Source organism: Myotis yumanensis, unplaced genomic scaffold (genome assembly GCF_028538775.1).
Source record: "Myotis yumanensis isolate MYYU_CA2020_CCGP unplaced genomic scaffold, mMyoYum1.0.hap1 SCAF_12, whole genome shotgun sequence".
NCBI lineage: Eukaryota > Metazoa > Chordata > Mammalia > Chiroptera > Vespertilionidae > Myotis > Myotis yumanensis.
In genome coordinates, this window is record NW_027223763.1 from 12265573 (window position 1) to 12276105 (window position 10533).

The 10533-nt window shown below is 55.2% G+C and overlaps 1 protein-coding gene across 3 annotated transcripts in view; it reads right to left on the reverse strand.

The window, feature by feature from the left end:
- The window catches only part of ASTN2 (astrotactin 2), a 759574-nt gene extending 749698 nt beyond the window's left edge, over nt 1–9876 (reverse strand). For all 3 annotated transcript variants that reach the window (XM_070430790.1, XM_070430789.1, XM_070430788.1), the window contains exon 1: nt 9792–9876. The gene's annotated coding sequence lies outside the window, so the exon portion shown is untranslated. The remainder of the gene's footprint in view (nt 1–9791) is intronic.
- Nucleotides 9877–10533: the final 657 nt, after the last annotated feature.

Genomic DNA, 10533 nt, shown 5'->3' on the forward strand with positions numbered 1-10533 from the left:
CAGGAAGATCCAAGGAGACTAAAGAGGGCTAGAGAGTTCTGAATGGTGTCTCCGGGTAAAACATTCTTCGTCGACTCCGTCCATACCTTGGGGAATCCCTGGACGGCTGGGGCTGGACCCCGGCAAGATAACAGGTACCAGCACCGCATCTGGGGCATGGTAAATATGCAATCCCTAGTTGTGGTTTCCACAGCCTACGCTATGCCAGAATGATACCGTCTGGGAATTTCGACTCCCCTTCCCCCCTCGGGAATATGGACTCCCTGGTGGCCTGGCTGCCCTTCCCTGAGGCGGGAGGAAGACACACGGGAGTAGGACTCAAGCAGATCGGAATCTGGTGCCCTGCTCCACCACTGACTTGCTCTGGCCACCTTGATTCCCCAGTTTTGATAAAAGGGTTTCTTCAGAGAATGTCCTAATTCTCACCACCTGTGACATTTGGTGATCCCACAACCGTGGTATCACCTCCTTTAACATACCCAATTCCTCTGTTTGCCACCATGCACAGGTTCTAATCCCTTATCTGCCTTCCATGATTTTCAAGATAAGGTCTTTCCTCTAAACAAAGGGGTCCCATCACTCAGCTGATAAACATCCCAGAATAATGGGCTGGGAAGAGGTGGAAGAAATGGCTACAGGATCCCAGAAGAGGGAAAGCTTTCTGGAAGAGGAGGAACTCCAGCTCAGACTTCAGATGAAGGGGATGCCCACGCCTCTCTGGTTTCACTCAGGGTGGGTTCTGGGGCAATACTTGGCAAACCCAGGGTTCTCGTCATGGAAGATGCTCTGAGCATCTAGGATGTGCCAGGCGCACGGTGAGTCATCACAGCCCCAGGAAGGAAGCATGTTCTCTGCATGTGGATCCATAGGCAATACAGACAAAGAAGCACAGAAGCTCTGCTCTCCTGCTCCAAGCCACCAGCATCTCACCTGAACAGGCTGCCAGGCCTCGCTGCCTCTCGACAGAGCAGCCAAAGTAATTCTTTTGAAACAGAAGTCAGACATGGACACTCTTTTGCTCATAATCCTGTAGGGCTTCTCCATTTCACTCCGAGGAAAAGCCCGATCGGGACAGCGATCAGGATGGCCCCAGGTGACCCCCTGGTCCTCTTCCGTCCTCCATCCTGCCCTGCCCACCCCTGCTCACTCCAGTGGCAGCACCGGCCTCACTGGCCCTTGGGCACTCCACGTGTGCTGCCGAGTCAGGTGTGCCTGAAGCCCTTCTCCACCCGGAAGGCTCTTCTCCTAGATCCTATTTGGCGAACTCCTCCATCACCTCCCAGTCTCTGTGCCAACCCTACATTCTCCATAAGCTCCTCTCAGTCTACCTACTTAACATTAAAACCGATGCCTCGTCGAAAAACTTCCCGTTTTATTTTTTGCCCTTTTTCATACAATTCATCACCTCCTATACTGCGTTATTTCTTATTTAATACTATAGGCCCAGTGCACGAAATTCATGCACAGGTAGGGTCCCTAGCAGCTGCTGGCTGCTGGCTGGGGCCTCCCTTCCCCCAATTGCCTACCAGTGCTACCAGGGGCGAGGCCAGTCGGGGGAGGGGCTGTGGGCAGTTGGCCCATGGGCAGTTGGCCGGCCGGCTCCGCCCCTTGGTTGAACTCCAGATAGAGGGAACAATTTGCAAATTAGGCTTTTATTATATAGGATGATTACTATTATTGTTCTCTCCCCACCACACACACACACACACACACACACACACACTCACACTCCTAAGCACCTGAACAGTGCCTAGCACAGTGATGGCGAACCTATGACACCCGTGTCAGAGGTGACACACGAACTCATTTTTTTGGTTGATTTTTCTTTGTTAAATGGCATTTAAATATATAAAATAAATATCAAAAATGTAAGTCTTTGTTTTAGTATGGTTGCAAATATCAAAAAATTTCTATATGTGACACGGCACCAGAGTTAAGTTAGGGTTTTTCAAAATGCTGACACACCGAGCTCAAAAGGTTCACCATCACTGGCCTAGCACATTGTAGGGGCACAACTGTTCTTAAGAGACCGGCACTGCTATCTCAATCTTTACATTGACAGTGGGTGCCAAGGCCCAGAATGTTCAACTTCAGTGTGAAGAGGTCAGGAAAGACTTCAAAGATAAATCAACATTTGAGTTCAGTCTTGAAAGGTAAGAAGGAATTTTCCCGGGTTGGTGGGGCAGAGTTAGAGGAACAGAAGGAAGGATTCTCAGGGTGGGAAGTCTGAGAAGATCTGATCATGGACCTTGTACCACAGTGAGGAGCCTGGACTTCATACTAAGAACTATGGGGAACCGGTGAGGTGTGTTAGGAGAGGACAGACATCATCGTATTTGGGCTTTAAATGAAATCGCTCTGCCTGCACGTACAGACAGGAATTGGGGAGGACCAGACAAGAGGCACAGACCAGTGAGGTGACTGTGGGCAATCTTAGCGGAGAGAACTGTTGAGGGTTGGATGTGCCCGGGGCTGGGACACTGGGGACAGAGAAATTTCTCCTCTTTGTGGTTAAAACCCTCACCATTTATAAGATGCACCATCCTTGTCAATGTCTGATTCACAGACTGTGCTGCCTGAGCCAGCAAGGAAGCTACACGTATTTCTGTAAGTCACCAACACTCCCCTCCCAACCCCAAGGGAAATCTCAGTGGGGGCTGTTGTGCAAAAGAACTCCTCCAGACACCAGCGAAGAGCCAGCGAAAGGAGAGTGTCAGCGATTGGGGAACAGAGCCAGTCCAGACAAGCACTGCTGCCTGCCTCCCTCTGGGCCAGAAGGGCTGCCTGCTCTGCTGAAGGAGGGAAAACCCAGCTCGCCTGCGATAGCTAATCTTCGGTTGCCACTAGCTGGTCAGTGTGAGAACTTGGAAAAGTATCTGCTCTGTAAAGGAAGCATCCCTGTAAAGGAAGCTGCTCCGCCTCAAGGTTAAATCCCACTCTTCCCTTCCTCCCCTGGCAAACAGCAGGCTCTCCCTACTCACCACCGAAGGCAGCTGTGAAAGGCAATGAGGCTTCCTCCTTCCCCCAGAGCAAAACCCACCAGCTCAGGTTCGCAGGAGGGACTGGGGCCAACCAGCTGGATACTTGGGCAGGAGAACAAAGTCAGTTTCCCTAGGGATATGGCTCCTTAGATTTGGGAGTTTTTGTATTTTTGGCTTTTGCAGGGGGGGCCAGGAGAGGGTGGTGCATGTTATGATGTCCCACCGAGTTACAGAGATGTGTTTAAACGCAGAGACACCTGTTGGAGGCCCAGTGTTGTGATAGAAAGAAGCGTGTGATGTGACTCAAGGCCACTGGGTTGAACTCTGAACTGCTGAACCTGAAGTGGCTTTCTTCCCTTGTATGGCCACAATGTTGCCATATAACATGCCCACTGGATTCAATGAGCTCTAGGAATCTGTGATACTGTGAGTCCCCCAGTGTCGATGGTTGTGGTAATGGTTTGCATGACTTCAGCCAAAGAAGTCATTGCACATCCTACTCTCCCTCCATCACGTGTGGTCAGCCAATGACCAGTTTACACAGCAAAGCAAGGGGGTGAGAACAGGAGCTTTTACCGGCCAGAGGACTAGTCAAGACCTCCTGCCGGACCTGCCATCAATGAAAATTACAGCATGATCTTATGGCCTGAGGGCCCAGTTCAGGAGAACTGTCCGGCTCCGGGTCACACCAAAGTTTGCAGAGCTGTGCCATCTCGGCTGCTGAAAATGACCCCCAGCAACAGCAAACCTGGTTGGCCTTGACCAAGCGTGAGCCCCTCTAATACAGTAAAGCAAATCCTCCTCTCTCCCACCCATTACCCTCTCAGGAACAGAGTACTTTCTGAGGGCAGACAGCACCCCTCTCTCTCTGCCCTCAGTCTTCAACAGTCATCAGTTTGGAGCTGGAAAGGGGGTGGGGAAGGAGTGAGGGAAGTGAGTGAAAGGGGGGAAAGACGCAGATCAGAGACCACTAAACACCATGCGCTCCCAGGACTCTTATTCACAGTGTCCCAGAAGCCTGGGGCATCAGAACAGGGGAGGACCTAGACCTTTCAGTGCTACCCAAACACTATTTATTTATTTGTTTGTTTATTTTTAATGTATTTTTATTGATTTCAGAAAGGAGAGTAGAGGAGAGAGAGAGATAGAAACATCAATGATGAGAGAGAATCATTGATTGGCTGCCTCCTGCACACCCCACACTGGGGATTCAGCCTGCAACCCAGGCATGTGCCCTGACTGGGAATCTAACCAAGATCTCCTGGTTCATAGGTCGATGCTCAACCCTAAGCCATGTCAGCCGGGCTCCAAACACTTTAGTAAAAGGGACCTAGTGCCCAAATGAGGAAATAATATACTTTAAACAAAAATCTAGCTTTGTTTGAAAACATCAAATTCTCCTCTTATCCACCCCAAAATCTCTCCCCTCTCTGTCTCTCTGTCTCTCTCTCTCTCTCACACACACACACACACACACACACACACGCACGCGCACACACACACACACACACACACACAGTAAAAACAGTGGCAGTGATTTTAACAAATATTCTGTGGTCAGCAATCTCTTCAGAAACCCCAGCTTACTACTATCTGTATCTGTTCTCCCTCCCTTTCACGACGGGCATCAACCTGCAGGAACCAACCAGAACCCAAAAAAGGGCAGACAGACTGTCTGTCTCCCAGGGCTGAGGTCCTTTCTCCAAATGCCTGCCCAAAGCTGCTAGTCTGGGCTTGAAGGCGTCCACCCCCCCCCCCCACTATGGTTCCTCCCTCACAGGGTCAGAATGCTGGGCTGCTGGACAGCTCCCAGGGACACATCCTTGGGGGGTTGAACTCTGTCTATCCCCTTTGGATCTGCACCTGTTGAAGATTCCTTAGAGCCAGGCAGGGAAAACAAGCACATTCCTCCTTCCCTGCTGGCATTTGAAGGAAGCTCTGCCAGCCTTTTGTGGACTGATCTTCTTAGGCTACCCTCCCCGTGTCTAACAACCCATCTGACCTCTTCCTGGCCCCTCCCTCCTTGCAGAGGCCTTTCTCTTTGGGCATCCATTTCTGCCTGTATCTTAAGGTATCTTTGCAGACCTGACCAAGTTGGCATTTCAAACAGTATCTTCCTCTTCCACGCAGGCCATTCACCTTCCTGCAAAGAGCATTCTGTTGGCACAGATCTTCGGGACGCCGTCCTGTCTACTCAGGGAGGTACATTTAATTTAAAGACACTTGACTGGACAGCTCTTCCCTCTTTACCAGCCCCCACCCCCTGCCCCCAAATGCAAGCACTCGCCTCCCCTGTCTGATTTATGTGACAAAGCAAATTAGTAAGAAATTTTGACAGCGAACAGTTGGTTATTCAATCTTATCTCTTTTTCCCTCTTTTGCTGAATCAAGGCTGGTGGTAAACAGCCCGGCCTCGCCACTGTCACGCACAGGAAGAAGGATGTCACTTCCCTACCTGCAGACATGAAAGCTGAATCCACAAGCAAACTCCGGGGCTGCCCGGGGGCGGAGAAGGACTGAGTGATGTGCAGGGTTACCTCACAAGCCCTGCCCTGGCAGTGGCTCCTGATCAAGTTCTTCCTTTCAGTCAGTCCTTCCCAGCACTCCCATGCTGCCGGCAAAGGAAAGGAGCCGGTGAAAAGCCAGGGGAGCTAGTCGAGAGTGACAGACAAGGTCAGGGCACTTCAAGTTCACAGAATCTTTACACCCGAGGATTATTTTGGGGCTCATCTACCCACTCCTATTACAGCACAAAGAACTGAAGCTCTGGGGGGATAAATGACATGTTCAAGGTCACTGCAGGCCAGATCCTAACCGAGCTCTACTGGAGCGTTCAACTTCTCCAGCATATCCTCCAAGGCCTTGCCTGGGGCTTTTCCTGTCCAGGAAGTGACCCCAGCCTTCTCCCACTCTATAGAGATGTCTTCCACCCTGATGTCACTGAATGTGGTGTCCCCGCCATCACTCATGGGCACCATTAAATGCAATGCCCTTTGACATCCCATGAGTCACAAAACTTTGTGCTGGCAGGGCCACCAGAGGTCATTTAACTCATGCCCCACATTGAAATGCTCAGATTTCAGCTCACTCCTATAGCTGAAGTTCTAGAGAAATGATGCCATGTTGATGACTGTTCTGCTTCTCTCCAGAACCAGGCACCTGACCCTGCACCCATGTATAACCAGCACCTCCATGCATGTTTGGCTCAGGATGCCCACTTAGCAATTACCCGCCCTCCCCCAAATGCAGAGCGCACGCCTCTCCTGTCTGATTTATGTGACAAAGCAAATTAGTAAGAATTCTCTTATGTCGGCAGGTAGGCATATGGTGAACTAAGATTCCAGGCCCTGGTCTGCCACTGATTCACAGTCTGACCTCTCTATGAATGCTTCCTAACCTGTAAAGTGGCAATAACAGCAGTGCCTACTCCATATATCTTATGTGGATTTACAGTAACATGCAAGAAGAAAGCTCTCAGACACCCAGGTTGCTATTCCTTGATCACTTTTAGGAAAACTCACTTTGTCAACACCACTGACTTATAACTGGATTCTAAAGCAGAGGCTCAACACAGAAACATGGGGGCTCTTTCATCTCTGAGGGGAACTTACATCTACATAAAGCAGGCTGGAACATGATGGGACGTGTAGACGCATGGAGAGGAAGAGACCTTGAGAAAAGTCATTTAAGTGTGGGCATGACCAATAAATAACACAGCCAATAACTCGAACCACAGAGGCACAGTGTATGTAGGTGACTTTGGTGACAGATGATGGTAAGCAGTGTGGGAAAAATTACGTTGAGTCCCCCAGTTGGACTTGAGTAAAATGGGAATTCTACCCTTTATTTGTTCAACCACCCACTCCCCTTTAATGCCAGGAACATTTTACCAACAACTCTGGGCCCACAAAGCTTCGCCAGAGGGCTCTGGCAGTCACCATCACCCCCTAGTGGTGGCTCCACATACCCCACTACTGGCAGGCCTTGGCATTCACTGATGGCTTGCCCAGAAGCCGCATGTGCCATCTCCTAAGCCCTTGAACTGATGAGGTAGTAGTGAAAGATTCGCCCAACCCAGCAGACATGATTACTCAGCTTTTAAACAAAGGGTGGATGGGACAGGGCTGCCTCAGGACCCTGGGATAGATATGTCCATAAACAGCTCCTAATCCCCTCTCCCCAAGCAGCAGCCCTCATTTCCAGCCAGCCTGGCCCTCCCTGAGCTCACTGTGCACTCCGTGTTTACACGCAAACAGTGGAAGACCAACACAAATAAAAAGCCCACGCCTCCCTACACAGCTCCTGCTATACTTGGCCATCTGGTGACTACCTCGCTAGCCAAATCCAGGGGGAGGGAGCGCCTTGAGCTGCCAGTCCAGGGCACAGAGTGGGGGTGAGGGAGGAGGAAGAGGAGGAGGAGAGAACCCAATCCTCTACATACATCCAGAAGGGCTGAGAGCTGACAAGGAGGACAGCAGCACGGGGCCACTCCCTGGCAGGCTGTCCCCAGGCTCCAGGCTCAGTCACCTGTGTCAGAGATGCCGGAAGGCTCCAAATGGAGGGCGCCAGGAGACTCTGGAGCTCACTCCCCCAGTCCTGGGGGAATCGAGACTTCCAGCTCCCGACACCCATTCCCTCTTGAAAACCAAAGTTTAAAATGGCAGAGACTGACAGCTCCAGGAATTTGGGAGTGACTCATCTTCATGGACCGAACTGGGTCCTTCCACATCCTTGAGGAATTGTAATGCTCTGGGGTCCTCGCTTCCAAGTAACACCACATCCAAGAAAGTTCCCCTTCCCGCTCATCTCACCAGGCATTGAGGGAGACGTGCACTCCTGACTTCCAGGGCGCCCCACTGTAGAGAGATTGCCAGGGCCAGGAGAGAAGGCTGAGACTGGACGTGACCACCAAATGTGTCCCTCTGGGGGAAGTAGTAGGAGTTGGCCCTGAGTCCAAGGTTAGCTGTTCGCCTAAAGCAGCGGTTCTCAACCTGTGGGTCGCGACCCCTTTGGCGGTCCAACGACCCTTTCACAGGGGTCGCCTAAGACCATCCTGCATATCAGATATTGACATTACGATTCATAACAGTAGCAACATTACAGTTATGAAGTAGCAACGAAAATAATTTTGTGGTTGGGGCACAACATGAGGAACTGTATTTAAAGGGCCAGAAGGTTGAGAACCACTGGAAAGCAACCCCGTCTCCTCCCTCAGTCCCTTCCTTAGGAATGAGCAGCCCCACAGGTGCGTGCATGCCTGTGTCTGTGTCTGTGTGTGTGTGTGTGTGTGTGTGTCTCACATGGCAGACAAGGGAAGTCCCCCGGGGATCCTGCAGGCGCCCTCCCTCTGGGCCTCCCAGAAAGCTCAGCATGCTCGGGTTACAGCGGGATAGGGAGAGCCCAAAGGCCAGAAACCCCAGGCTCCAGCTCAGAGCAGGAGAGGGCCTGGCACGGGCTCAGATCTCCAGAGGCAGCCAGGAAGGCAGGGCAGGGGCAGGGGTCACAAAAAACACACTGACAAATAGGATGGCTCCCAGGAGAGAGGCGCCTGCTCCGATGATTCCTCTCTGGGGCTTCTCGGGCCAGCAAGGAGTTAACCTCACACACAGGTCCAAGCCAAGAGTCCGCAGGTGCTGACCACCAAGGCTCATCACCCGGGATGACTGAGCTGAGCCGGATTCTAGAAGGCAGGGAACCCCGGGAAGCCGAGCTCGGGAGGCTCCCGGCGGGGAGCCCCCGCGCCTAGTAGGCGCCTCAGTTGTTGACCCGACTCGCACAACCAATGGAGCCCAGAGCCCAGGGAGGGGAGGGGAGAGCGAGCGGCCGGCGAACGCGGAGAGCGAGGGGGAGCAGCGTTTTTGCAAACGCTCTCGGAGATAATTAAGCTATCAATTACTCGGGTGGGAAATCAGCCGCGCTTCCCACGGCTCCTCCGAAGGCCGACTCCTCTGGGATTCGCGCTGGGAACCAGCAGGCAGCCAGCTGCTGGCGAACTTTCCGATTAACTTTTCCGTGGGAGCCCCCACCCTACCCCCACCCGATCCTCTCCCCCTCCATGGTCTTGACTTTATTATTATTAGCCCAGCGGCTGTCGGCGGTGATGAGGGGGGCAGAAAGGCGAATGCAACAGCCAAGGGTGTAGGGGTGAGGGGGGCGATTCTGAAAGTGGAGACTTGGGCTCGGAGTCCCAGTCCCAGAAATCACTCAGCCCTCGCCCGCCGCACTCACAGATGGCCAACGCCGAGGCCTGGAGGGAAGCGACTCGGCCAAGGTCACCCAAACCCACTCGGGAACTCGGTTTGCGAGGGAGGGGCAATGCTACTGGAGCTTCTCCGCTCAGATTCTGGATAAAACCTACCCCTTAGAGCAAAGACCCCAACTCCGACCAGAGGGCGAAGGGGCGGCAACCCGACCGGCGGGGACCGTGCCCACGGGAGCAGTGGGCGCCGGACGGCCCCTGGCCTGGGAGCGGAGGGTTGCGCCGGGGGTCCCCCAGCTCCAGCACTCGGCGCCGGGGGTCCTGGGTGTCGGGACGGACCCGGCAGAGCTCAGCGTCTGGGCTGAGCCTGAGGCGCAGGTCCCCGCCGCAGAAAGGCTGGCGCGCCCCGGGCTCCCGCCGCGCACTCTCCGGGACCTCCAGCCCCAGACTCCTCTCCAACCACCTGTACGCCCTCCGGGCCCGTCCGCCGCCCTCTCCCAAGCCCGCTCCGGGCCGCCCGGGCCGGGGATCCCCCCGGCGCCCCCGCCCGTCCGACTGCACTTAGGGCTCGCGGTTCCTGGGGACGCCGCGTGCGCCGGCGCCAGCCTTACCTAGAGTGAAGAAGGGCAGCTCGGTGTTGTCCAGGTCGTCCTGCACCGCGATGCGCCCCGGCAGCTCGTTCCGCACAAAGAGCAGGAGGCGCGCCTCGGCGGGGGCGCCCGCGGAGCTGGCGGAGCCGGCGGAGCCCGAGGACGCGGCGGCGGCAGCGGCGGCGGCGGCTCCGGCCGCGGTCCCCGTCCCGGTCCCGGCGCGGGCGCCGCTCCAGCCGATGTCGCTCTCCCGCAGCGCGGGTAGCGTGGACACCGTGACCGTCTTGAGCCGGCACGGGCTGTCGGGCTCCCGCGAGGCGGCGGTGGCGCCGGCCAGCAGCGGCGGCGGCGGCAGCAGGAGCAGGAGCAGGAGCAGCGGCGGCGGCGGCGCCGGGTGGAAGCCGAGCCTCAGCCGCCCCCGGAGCGCCGAGCCGGGGCCGGGGTTGCGCCGGGCGCCGGCGGCGGCGGCCATGGCGGGAGGGGCTGCGGTGCGGCGAGCGGCGGCCGCGGCGGCGAAGGAGGAGGAACGAGCGGCGGCGGCGGCGAAGGGAAGCAGGGAGCCGGAGCAAAGGAGCCGAGGAGCCGCTCGCCAGCAGCCCCCAGCTCCCGGCTCCGCCTCCCGCTCGGCCCGGCCCGCCCTCCCGCCCCGCCTCCTCGGCCCGCCGCCCGGCCCTCCTCTGCTCCCCGGCAGACCCCGAGCGTTTCGGAGGCTCCGCCCGGCCTCGGGCAAATCCCAGGCGCTCCCTCTCCTTTCCCAGGATCC